A 13,862-nucleotide genomic window follows, 5' to 3' on the forward strand; every position below is an offset into this window, starting at 1 on the left:
AAGTAAGTCTGAACTGAGGCGTGTATGGTTGTGTGTAGACGAATCATTTCTACAAATGATTTAGGAAGAATGAAATATAACTTGGTATTGTTATAGCTTCAAGAATATAGAGTAGGTAACCTTGTATATATATAGTGTAGTAAACCTTGTAAATAGAGAAATTCTGACTGAAAATAAAGCCAGAAAAAAAAAACTGGATAAATAAAAAAAATATAGACAGGTAACTGAAAGAATTATTAAATTTCTTCTAACATCTTGAAGTATTCTAAATTTTCACCTGATTATTTTTAAAACATACTTTGATGTAGGTGATGAAAATCGCATTCATATCTTTATATATATAAATATAAATTAATAATAAAGAAATTACAAGCATTTAAGTTATGTAATTTTAGCCAATCGCAAGCCTACGATCTAACAACTCGAAATACTTGTGATTAAAAGAAATTTAACAAAATCCAATTGAAATAATATAAGCTTTTGAAGTTGATAGATAGATAGAGCGAGCGAGAGAGAGACAGACAGATACAGAGACAGAGAGAGAGAGACAGAGAGAGTATACATAAATAGAGCAATTCGTATTCGTACCTGCAGTTATATTACTTGAAAAGAAGTTTAGCTCTGATAGTTTGATATTATCGTATAAAATACGAGCTTTATCTAACATAATCTACATTGATAGAAACTTAGTCTTTCATTTTCCAATTTAATAACTTAGTTTCAGTGAAGTTATCTAAGCACTTAATCAAGATCTAAAATGCCTCAGCTACGTAACTATTGTGAGGTACGTGAAAATATACAGCTATCTTTACCGGTAATATTAATTCGCAAAAAAATATTTGATTTCATTCACGCCTATTTGTTGCTGTTAACAATGTAGGGATAATCGCAAAACGATTTCACAGAGATACTGGAATTGACGATAAACATTTGTTTCAAGTTAGCACCTGTCAGATCTCACTTGTTAAAATCTTGTTCAGCCTACTCTCGGCTGATGGCAATACAATTAGAACCAGAACCTCGTTGCTAGTACTGCCCAGCCTGTAAATGCTAGTTTTTATTGTGATGCCACTGCTTTCTACGGTTAGAAGAGAATTGTGACATTCATGCATTTCCCTGTGTTACTAATAACCCTAAATAACTGCCTAGGAGTTTAAACCAGACCACAAACACAATCTAACGAAAACTTTTCTATTTAGAGACATTCACATCAAGTTGGTAACAGTAACGTTAATGCGCAATACAATAGGGCAATAATTATTATACGGAGAATTTACAATGCCGTTTAGATTGGTTAATATTAAAAAGAAAAAATTCTGGTCAGTATAAACCTTTGCGGTATAGTCCATTTAAATCATTTGTTTAAAATTATTTGCAAGTAATTGTACGTGCAAATGTCAGTCAAACTCTGTTTTATCAACAGTGTTTCTATGTTAATTAATTTCTTTCAAAAATACAATGGCTTAATTGGAGAGGAATGAACAGTGCCCACGATCTTTTGTTAGGCCTTTAAGACTGTCAGGGAGGGAGGACAGAAGGAACAGAAGAAATTATCAGATCGGAAATAAGGCACGAATGCTTGAAACAGTGAACTCCACTAAAGGCACCCAAGAATCAGGTAGTGTTGTCGAATCAATCGATGGATTAAATATAACATTCAAGAACAGCACTCTCCCCGACGAACTTTATAGTTTTCGTCCTCTAAATTTTACTCACAAGGCTTTGTTTGATTCGAGGCCATGTTTGAAGAAATCGAACTCGAAATCACGTAATTGCGAAGCGAAATTTTTTTAACCACATAGCCATACCAATTAAACTTTGACTGCACCCCTTCGATTGCAATTTGGTTTAGTTAATGAATATATTTTTCATCAGAAGAGCATAATTATATTGTTTCCTTGTTACTATGTTTAAACTCTCGTTGAAAATAGAATCTCTGGCATTTAAGATGTGTCCCCCCCCTTTTAATTGTTGACTATGATAAAATTAAACTAAGTCTGAACTCAATTATGAGTGATCAGCAATAGGGTTGTTTACGCTTTTAATCAATGAGAACTATCGCTGTTAACTGAAAATGTTCTTACTACCAAATAAAAGAAGATATTTTTTGTTTATGATGTTAGGTTAGAAGTTAGGTCGCCACAAACTCAGAGCGAAAAGAGTAATCTCGGCATTATTAATAAACAAATATATTCACCTCTGATATTCATTACTTTTTGCTTCTGTTTGTGAATTGAAATTTTACTTCAGATTTCTTATAAATATTACAAACATATGTGGAAGTGTATAATTTGAAACTGTTATTGAAGTCATCTAATTAATATAACGTCAACTTAATTGAACACTAGTACTTCCTTGGCACTTATCTTACTGTATCTGGAGAAATGAAAAGCAAAATCAATTTCTGAAGATAACGGAAATGGGATTTACATGCAGTTTCTGGTGGTGAAAATGTGAAAGTAAATTGTCCAAGAAATAATGAAAGTAATTTGCGACGGATGCGGAAAGTGATGACAGCGACATCCCACAATTTCATCCAAACTAATATATAGAACGTACATGTATTTTAATATAACATAAAAATCCACATCTGTTATGTAAAATCCGTTCTGTCTGTGTGTGTGTGTCTTCTAGGATCTCGGGCATCCTTCATCCGATTGTGCTCAAATTTGATATGTAGATACCGACGGTATCAGGGCGTGTATAAGTCTGGAAAAAATTACAAAAATCGATTGCAAGTGAGAATGCGATCGATAAAACCGTGGAAACGTGCATTTGTAAAATCGTTTTTCTTTGAATAGAAAAAAAGTATATCTTTATTTCTTCTTTTGCTGGTGTCTCAAATTTAGGTTAAATCAGTGTTTCTCAAAGGGGAAACCTATGGGACGGTCGGACAAGTTGTTTTGAGAAAATTTGGTTTAAATGTTTGACAACTCAGCACCATCCATTGGACGGGGGGCGTTTTGCTCGTTTTATATAAGATGAAAGCAGTTGCATTTCTCAGTGGTGTTCGTTGTTGAGTATAGTACATTGGAAGGGTGTACCTCGGCTGCTACTTCTGAAATAATTAGCATATTACTAGAAGATAGTATACATATGGACGTAGCATAATAAGTTCTTTATATAAAATTTTGGAATGCTACTGTCGTCGCTTCCAGTTTCTATCTCAATTTACTTTCACTTTTGTAGGACTATTTACATACACTTTCTTTTACGAGTGTGAACTGCATGTCAGCCAAGGAAGGGCAACTAAATGCAACATTCTATCAACTTTTACCCCTTGTAGAGGTTTGAACTCAGAACATAAAGGATCTTATCTACGACTTTTACAACCAAATCGCCTAGAAAATGATGTTGATTTCTAATATCGACACGAAACTACAACTTGCAGAGAGGGAGCTATTAATTATATCATCTCTCAGTACTTGATTGGTACTTAATTTACTTTACTGAATTTAAAGAAAAACAATGGAAAGCAGAATCTGAATAGTGCAGAGCATTTTATCTAACTCTCTACCGTTTCTACCAATCTTCTTGAATATTATAATAATGATATATCTGACATTGAAATAGGATCGGAAAGCCTTGTGAGTGAATTTAGCAGAAGGAGGCCCGTCGTATTTATATTTGTGTGTGTATGTCTTTGTGTCTGTTTGTCCCTCCACTGACAACCGATTTTGGTGTGTTTACGTCCCCGTAACTTAGCGATTCGGCAAAAGAGACCGATAGAATAAGTACTAGGCTTACAAAGAATAAGTCCTGGGGTCGATTTCTTCGGCTAAAACCCTTCAGTGCAGTGCTCCAGCGTGGCCGCAATCAAATGACTGGAACGTAAAAGAATAAAGTAAAATTTTCGAGCATGTTCTATTCCATCTAAGCCTTTCTTACTCATTCATCCTTATTAAATGACTAAAGTGTTTAATCCTACCCAAAATTAATTAATTCTTGCATTTTGTGTGTGTGTTTAGGTCTTTACATCACTGCTTTTTTCTAATCCTACTAAATCATTCCTCTTTATTCAGTTATCTTTTTAAATTGATATTTACATGATTAAAGTGTTTAATCCTTTAAATATTACTTTCAAAAAAATTGTATAAATAGGATTATAAGTCGGACTCTCTCTCTCTCTTTTGCTCTTTTACTTGTTTCAGTCATTTGACTGCGGCCATGCTGGAGCACCGCCTTTAGTCGAGCGAATCAACCCCGGGACTTATTCTTTGGAAGCCCAGTACTTATTCTATCGTTCTCTTTTGCCGAACCGCTAAGTGACGGGGACGTAAACACACCAGCATCGGTTGTCAAGCAATGCTAGGGGGACAAACACAGACACACAAACACACACACGCATACATATATATATATATATATATATATATATACATATATACGACAGGCTTCTTTCAGTTTCCGTCTACCAAATCCACTCACAAGGCATTGGTCGGCCCGGGGCTATAGCAGAAGACACTTGCCCAAGATGCCACGCAGTGGGACTGAACCCGGAACCATGTGGTTGGTTAGCAAGCTACTTACCACACAGCCACTCCGGCGCCATTTTGGCAGTATTATTTTTAATTTTGTCATAGTTACTGAATCTCTCTCTCGCATCTGTAACTATATATCCAATCTTTGTCTAATTGTTTCTTCATTAAGTGGGTATTGTGTGATTTGGGGGAGATTTGGCTGTTAATTCTATAGTCCTTGTGGAAGGGTCTCAGTACGCGCACCCATAAATACACACACACCTGACTGATTCATATCAAATTTTTGGTTATTAGCTACTTCGTTATTGGTTCCAATATAATTAATGTATATTAAAGTTTCTGTATTTAATAAATAATCATCAAAAGAATTTTTGGATATAACATACATAAAAAAGAACTGTCATGAAGCAACGCAATTTATAGCTTCAGTAATAAATGATATGAGAAAACTATGGAATGGAAGCACTCCGTCGGTTACGACGACGAGGGTTCCGGTTGATCCGAATCAACGGAACAGCCTGCTCGTGAAATTAACGTGTAAGTGGCTGAGCACTCCACAGACACGTGTACCCTTTACGGGGATATTCAGCGTGACATGGCCGGCCCTTTGAAATACAGGTACAACAGAAACAGGAAGAAAGAGTGAGAGAAAGTTGTGGTGAAAGAGTACAGCAGGGATCACCACCATCCGCTGCCGGAGCCGCGTGGAGGTTTAGGTGTTTTCGCTCAATAAACACTCACAACGCCCGGTCTGGGAATCGAAACCGCGATCCTATGACCGCGAGTCCGCTGCCCTAACCACTGGGCCATTGCGCCTCCACAGAAAGCTATGATGTAAAACTTATAGTAGACCTGAAAGTTAAGATCATTGTAACAATCACTCTATAAAGATTGTTATAAGATAGCAATTATTAAAATCATGAGAAAGTGCTTCTCATAGAAAGGTTGTTTGGCAGAGCGACTGATGTGAAAAAAAGAAACAGCAAAAAACAAAAACAGTTTAGTTTGAGAGAGCCAAACGGTTAGAAGTTGAGGAACTCGGCAAGGCGACACGCTCAGCTTTAGCTTTAAGTCCCAGTGAGATACCTACATAGTTTACAAGCGTTGTCCATATCTTCTCAGCCATCTACGGAACTTAAATGAAATATAGCGAAGGGGGTTAGTCACTGCCCAGTAGAAGTGCATTGAGCAAGTTTGGATCCCCAAAGAAGAAAATTCAAGGGACTTAACTCAGTTTCGGCTGCTGGGTGTCGAAAAGAAAGTGTTTTTCAGCATTATTTTCCGAAGACTGGCCTAGTTTTTTCCTCCACAAAGATAACTACATTAATCCATTATAGCAGAAGAGTGATATTCTTGACGTTATCGGATGCTTAAGAGCACGCTGATGAAGTTAGAAAGATAATCGAAGTTGCCCACGAGAATAGCAGCGGCCTAATCATTTTGTGATTAGATCTAGTTAATACCAATTTCTTTACTACCCACAAGGGGCTAAACACAGAGGGGACAAACAAGGACAGACAAACGGATTAAGTCGATTACATCGACCCCAGTGCGTAACTTGTACTTAATTTATCGATCCCGAAAGGATGAAAGGCAAAGTCGACCTCGGCGGAATTTGAACTCAGAACGTAACGGCAGACGAAATACTGCTAAGCATTTCTTCCGGCGTGCTAACGTTTCTGCCGGCTCGCCGCCTTTTAAAGATCTAGTTAATACCAACTGATCTTTACCGCGTAATCTGGTTGAGGAGGCACTACATCGCCACCATATTCCCAGTAAAATCAAGAGCTTGCCTGACCTTACAATCATTTGGGGTTGAGTGTAACTTTTAGATCAGAATCTTTAGACTGGTGTCTGCTTGGAAATGAAATAATAACGGGTTGTACCGTATCTGTTACTCTTTTTGTCCCTTACTACGAACATGGTGGCCAATGTATCCTAAAGCGGAATACAGAGGTGCCCTTTTTCGAAATTCTTTTATGGCAACAAGTAAGAGCATTTATGGATGACCTTACTATTACGATAACTTTGATCCAAGAAAGTAGATGAATGTCTACAAGAGCTTGAGAAACTTATCACTTGTGCAAAGATGGGTTTCAATCTGATCAACTCGAGAGCATTGCTGCTACAGAATCAGAAAACTGAGTAAATGGGACTATGGCACAAAGGTAGCAAGAAGCGTGAACGAGATTAGGGAGTATTTACCTGCAGAATGTATCCTGGTCAAACAATGTAGGCGGACTTCCACCGCTGTTTACAGTGGCCTGCCAAACCCATCTAATTTTCATGTTGAGATCAAAATGAGACACTTTTTTTGTTTCCCCTCCCTCCACTCTACTCTTCATTGAGGATCCTTAGAACTTTCCAGTAGTTTCTCAGAGCCGTCAGAGAAGGTTACTTTCATTCGTGCCAAAATGTTTGCTAACCTCAAAATCACTGTCATTAGCTTGAGCAAACGCCCCCACGCCTCAAAGAAGTCACCGGTTTATGTCAAAACTGGAGAGAAACCTCGTCCACAGCTAAAAATAAACCGAACCTTATTTTCACAGCGTTTGATTGACAACTACATGTCGATGAGGGCAAGTAGCTGAGTTTTCTGTAGTATATCATAGCTATGATTATCACTTCTGAGGCAAGAAAACAACTGATCAGGCTGGCACTAACAGTGCCTCGGAAATAGCATATTGAAGAAGCCAAGGGGAATAAACGTACACGGTATCAGGGACTAGTGAAATGCAATGACGGAGGCTGGAAGAACTATTATGAGCTCTCAGAGGTTGCCTGTAGAGTCATTACAGGGCACTAACTCTGAAAAGGGTGCTACTTTAGCGTGCAGTCTACCGCTGTATCTATAGTCTACGTTGTGAAATGACCTGATCTGCTAAAGTGTAAATGGCCAAGCAGACCGCATGTAAAAACCCTGCAAAGTCCTCAACTAAATGGGTATTACAACGGTAGCAAAGAAGAGTCTCATTATGTTTGAAAGCTAAAGCGCAGAAAAAACCACCAGGTGGTTTGGGATTGTGAGGGTTCATTGATCTGTTGGTAATTGCAGCCGGGATATAATTCGGAGCCTGATATAATTCTGTTAGGTTGCTGAAAGACCTTGTGACCTCAGGTCTCGACACTGATTATGTATTTTAGCGTATGATGTTGCATCTTTCACACAACTCATTGCTTTATCGTGACACTATTGAGGGGGCTCATCTTCGTTCGCCGATTCAAATCATTACACTGAAATGGCTTTCCATTACCCTTCTTTAGACAAACGGAAGGATTTGTCTTTGGCCATTGTAAGGCTTTTGTTTACACACAATACAACTCAATCTTTCTTTCCCACTTTTTATTTTTCTTCCTTCAACAGACAAAATGAATCATGAACACAGTTATTGTTTTTTTTTTCCTTTAAAGAACTGATTTTAACCCATAATTATATATATATATATACTTTTGGTGTTTTACCTAAATATTGTTACACTTAGGTTACAATCTTCTTCAAAGGCATTGGCTTTGAAAACCTCTTCAGCTCTTCTTCTAAAAATTGAATTGAAGTGTTTGTAAAAGCGGAATACTTCACATAACGAAGATTACAAAAAAATCTTGTTTGTTTTGGGCGATACTGACTTACAAAGAAATAAAGAACGCTGCATTTTTTTTGTATGATTTACTAAAGAAATTGTCCTTTTCACATCTACGTGGAGTTTTTAAATGTCAGTTTGACATTTATTATAAATAAAATCCTCCTAATATCATTTTAAATTCGCACAATAGAAATATGAAAGCATAATAGTTCTCGGTACAAATTTGCTGTTTAATTCATATGACTGGTTATGTCAGTAGTTTTGTCGGGTGTAGTCGAGAGATTGCGTGTTCATTATGGATGGAATATTTTGAATTTCACGCAAATATTTGTTTTCATGTAAACTTGTATGTACACGCGTGGCATGGATCTTTACGCATATTCACACAAACGTCCAAGCGCGCACAAACTTGAATACGTGCGCACTGAAAGAAAAACTACAAAAGAATTATTATTATTGATATTATTAAATTGTGTGGCGTTCATGATGTTCTTAATAGGTGACGTTGGAACAAACTATTAAATATATATACCAGACGTGAGCAACGTTTTTCGAGAAGCAGGCCGCATGAGACATGAATCATCAGGCGGGCCGCACGAGACATGAATCATCAAGTGGGCCACACGAAACATGGATTATCGTCTCGCAGGCCGCATAAGACATGGTTCATCATCTGGCGAATCACATTACTTCTCATGTGTCATGAACATAGCGTATAGAAAACAAATATACTTTAACAGTAATGATTCCGGATTAGTCTTTACCTAGTTAACGGAATCGATTATCTCATAACCTTGAAAATTAATTTTTCAGAAATGCAATAAAATTCAAATCTGAAGCAAATCATCGCAAAAAAAAATGTTTTGAAATTATCTTTAAATTTTTAAATTTCTTACATATAGGCGCAGGAGTGGCTGTGTGGTAAGTAGCTTGCTTACCAACCACATGGTTCCGGGTTCAGTCCCACTGCGTGGCATCTTGGGCAAGTGTCTTCTGCTATAGCCCCGGGCCGACCAATGCCTTGTGAGTGGATTTGGTAGACGGAAACTGAAAGAAGCCTGTCGTATATATGTGTGTGTGTGTGTGTGTGTGTTTGTCCTCCTAGCATTGCTTGACAACCGATGCTGGTGTGTTTACGTCCCCGTCACTTAGCGGTTCGGTAAAAGAGACCGATATAATAAGTACTGGGCTTATAAAGAATAAGTCCCGGGGTCGATTTGCTCGACTAAAGGCGGTGCTCCAACATGGCCACAGTCAAATGACTGAAACAAGTAAAAGAGAGAGAGTATATATAAATTTTAAAAAAACAACAGAAAAAGACAAGAAGAAAACAACGTGAGGACGTACCATATGTAAAGTATTAAGACGCTCAGAGAAAGGAAAGAGTGGTTGTTTTACGTTTCAAGCATAGCTCTTCTTCGGAAACAGGAAACATAGGAAAGTCCAAAGGAAAAGGAGAAAAAATCGCCAACAGTCCACGTGTATATATATATATATATTTATATATATACACGTGGACTGTATGTGTGTATATATATATATATATATTGTATTGTTGTATTTCGGGACGGTAATTCTTTTTTTTTTTTTTGCTAAATAAGCACACGCACTATATATTCGTTCTTCACTCGTTTATTACCGTTCTTATTCTAACTTTATTACTGTTCCTATTCTTGCTCTGTAAGAGCACACGAAGACGGAAAGTGTCGCTGAGGAGGTCACAGATGTGTGACGAAAGATTTCCGGATAATGGATATGAATTAGAATAAGAATAGTAATAAACGAGTGAAAAACGAATATGTTTATTTGCCAAAAAAAAAAAGACCTTCCCGAAATGCAACAATGTGTTTCAACATAGGGTTTCACATCTTGCAATACAAATTCATAAACGCAGGAATGGCTGTGTGGTTCCAAGTTCAGTCCCACTGCGTGACACCTTGGGCAAGTGTCTTCTACTATAGCCTGTCGTATATATGTGTATATATAAATATATATATATATATGTGTGTGTGTGTGTGTGTATATGTTTGTGTGTCAGTGTTTGTCCCCCCCCCCACATCGCTTGACAACCGATGCTGGTGTGTTCACGTCCCGTAACTTAGCGGCTCGGCAAAAAACATCGATAGAATACGTACTAGGCTTACAAAGAATAAGACTTAAGGTCCATTTGCTCGACTAAAGGCAGTGCTCCAGCATGGCCACAGTCAAATGACTGAAACAAATAAAGGAATAAAAGAGTATATATAGAGAGTTCAGCAGAAGTAACGCCCTTTTTGCGTTTAATAACTTTTGTAGTATATAAATGTTTATTAAGTAATTTTATATTGAACAAAAATTTATTGCATTACTTAAAGAAACGAATAATAAACTAATGAAAAAAATCGCAGAAGTTTTAGGAAATTTACCTGGTGGTTACCGCCCGTTGACGAGGGACAACAATCCCGAAACTAGTTCGAGCGTATCACTCAGGCTTGCGAGGAAGGGATGGCCTCCCTTTGCAAATACTCCAAGGACACTGATATTGTGTCTAAAGCCAGCTTGAGACGAAGATCTCTTGGGGCTATAAAGCTACAGTAACACCCCCTCCCCAATGTGGTTAGCCATGATAAGATGGCTTCTATACTTTATATTAAATATTGTTTCATCAAAACAACATGATTTAATACATGATTCAAATGCAAAAGGGCGTTACTTCTGCCGCACCCTGTATATTGTATCTTCTGCACGAAGGCCACCCGAACTCCCGCCTTCGTCAAGAGCAGGAATTTATTTTCTTTCTTCATTCCCCAGTCCCTTATAGTCTTAATTCGCCACCTGTCGTTATCTTAACCTACCTCCACACTCATTTATACAACACACACCTTCCACCTTATCCAACCGCTCCATATACACACACCAGCTGATAAGACACACACTCGCTCACATACATACATATGCATAAACACACAGAATACACACGTACACAACAGTGTCTCACACACACTTGCACTTTATGCACACGCGCACATATGTCCGACTGCCTTTTACACTGACACCTAAAAAATACGCCTCAAGAACAGACGTACGCACACACGCTACTCGCACAAAATACACATGCACACAGTTGCTACACATATGCATTTCCACACACATATCTGATAGCTTCAGATACACATACATTAGACAGCCTCACACACTCCCACACACATATATATACACGTCCACACACGCAGACAGACAGACACAGACAGACAGACAGAGCACACAACGCTCCGCACACGTGCACGTACTTGTTTACTCACACATACACATCAGCTAGGTTACTGTTGTCTTCTCTGCCGCTTTTGTCTCCAACCTCTTCCTTCCGATCAATTCAACATGTGCAGTCTAATCCAGACACGTTTTCCTTCTCTCTCCTTTTTTTCTTCTCTCCCCTTTCTCCATCTAATTTCTTTCCCCATTCCTTTCCGTCGAAGAGCGTAGGCTCGAAACGTCACATCCCCTTCCATTTTACCTGAGTGTCAATCTTATACACCTGTTTGTTGTTCCCTCACCCGTTTTGCTTTTTATTTATTTATTTTTTTACAATTTTGAACTAATATATATATATATATATAATATATATATATATATATATATATATATATATATATATATATATATTATATATATATATATGGAACTTGAAGCACATATGTAATCATAAATAATGGCATGTAAATATTGAGTCGGAAAACTCTTTTGGATATAAAATATCAAAGGTAGCTTTTGACTTTTTCTTTCCAAAACGGTTTTTCAATCCAATATTTACATGCCATTATTTATGGCTTTATATGTGCTTCGAGATCCAGTTAAAAAAGAAAAGGATTATTTCACGTTCTCTCGAAGGTTTATAAATTTTTATATCAATTATATCAGCAACGCGTGTGCCTTTACAAATCTTCAAAATATTTCTATTACACACACACACACATACATACACACAAAAGAAAAGTAAATTCTTTAATCATATTTTAAGTGAACTATTCTTTTGTTATTTAAAGACTTAAAAATTACTGACAAATTAGTTGTTTCCTAGTCTGCATTAATTAAATTAACTAACCCTGTTATTTTGAGGCGTGGTCATAAGTTGGCTACTCAATATCCTCACAATCTAATTCCAGAAAGCAATGTGATTACTATTTTTTAATAACATTTTGTGACTTAAAACATTTTTATATGAAAAAAAAAAAACAACCTCTAAATTAGGTTTTCGTAATATCCTTTTTCAGTTTCCCTCCTTTAGCAGTTCACCATTCCGATTTCCCCCTGCATATGATGAAAAAAAAAAGTAGTCTTGTATACATCATTTATTGCATAACATTAACAGCCTTATATTAATTTAACACTAGCATCCTTTAAGGTCGACATTAAGGGAAATAAATCTAGCCAAAAATAACTGCAAATAATAATTATAAAGAATTATAAAGAACGGCTTCTTTATTACACTTCTAAAATTTTCCCTTGGGAATCCTGAAACTTTTGCCACTGGCCGAGGGGGAGGAGAAGGAATTTCTTCTTCTCTAAGAATTACTGATTTAAAAGCAACAAGTATGAAGAGAAGCGGGCGAATTTTGTTTCACTAAAATCAGAGGTGGTAAACTCGCTGAAATAATATTCACGGGTAGGTAAAACTTGTCATTTGTTCTAGTTTCGTATGTTGTTTTGTTTTGTATTTTTCATTGTTTCCCTCTGAAAAAAAAATTACAATAGTAGTTAACGAACAGATGGTATTAGTAAGCTAATACTTTCCCCGCTGTCTATCTGTCTCCCACGTTCGGGAGATTGTATGGAAAGTATGGAGCAGCTTGCAGCTCGTTTTGTTTTGTTAATTATGAGACAGAAAGGAAGAGGTAGATGGGAGTAAAGATCCCTGTAGGACTCTCACACAGAGCAGGTGGAGTTAAATTATGTCTGCTAATCTTTTGTTTGAGCAGCTATAGAAAAACAACAATTGTTTTTGTATTGGCACGAGGCTCATTTGCGTAAATGGAGGGGAGGAAAATCGATTGACTTATAGGGCCTGGAGGGGATGGATGAGAGACAAGAACAGTGGATGGCGGACGAGATTTAAACTCATAAACGTAAAGCTCCGGATTAGATTAAATATATATATATATATATATATATATATATATAAAAAAGCTCTTAACCCCGGTTTAAATACCATCTCCACATCAGACGGAGTGTTTGTTCCAGGTATGCAGTTCGAGAAAAGGTACGTTATTTAATCTGTTTAAAAGAGTTGGTCATTTACATTTAACTGATAATCTATTTTTGTCTTGCATTAGTCGTTGTACTGCGACCAAGCTGGGGCGCCCCACTTTGTAAGGTCCAATCAAACACGTTGATCCCAGTACTTATTTCTTTTAAAGTCTGGTTACTTGTTCTATGGGTCACTTTTGCCGAACCGCAAACGAACGGGGACGTCAAGCGATAATAGGGTGGACACACACACACACTCGACGGGCTTCTAATTTCCGTCTGCTAAATCCACTCTCAAAGTTTGTTCGGTCTAGGGGCCATATAGTAGAAAACACTTATTTCAAGGTGCCGCGCTGTAGGACTGAGCCCAAAGCTACATAGTTGGGAGCCAAGTTTCTTAACCATACAGTCTCGCCCCTATACTGGGGTTGAGGGCAAAATAACAAAAATAAACACAAACTCGTCGTATATGAATGACATGAGTTCGGTGGACTAGGTTTATTTTCCTTCGAGCAGCTGATTATACATTTCATTATAGTTACGCACTTGTAACCAGGTTAAAGTTTAGTTAATAGTT

The 13,862-nt window shown here is 37.2% G+C and overlaps 1 protein-coding gene across 4 annotated transcripts in view; it reads left to right on the top strand.

The window, feature by feature from the left end:
- LOC115232357 (tripartite motif-containing protein 59) overlaps positions 1-13,862 on the top strand; it is a 149,609-nt gene that overhangs the window by 34,549 nt on the left and 101,198 nt on the right. Inside the window, exon 1 of one of the 4 annotated variants that reach the window (XM_029802201.2) lies at positions 12,341-12,704. The exons of 2 other annotated variants lie outside the window; for them this stretch is intronic. The gene's annotated coding sequence lies outside the window, so the exon portion shown is untranslated. Of the gene's footprint in view, positions 1-12,340; positions 12,705-12,838; positions 13,299-13,862 lie in introns of those variants that run through there. One more of the 4 variants, XM_029802197.2, reaches the window with a different exon arrangement.

This window comes from Octopus sinensis, linkage group LG2, assembly GCF_006345805.1.
Source record: "Octopus sinensis linkage group LG2, ASM634580v1, whole genome shotgun sequence".
Lineage (NCBI taxonomy): Eukaryota > Metazoa > Mollusca > Cephalopoda > Octopoda > Octopodidae > Octopus > Octopus sinensis.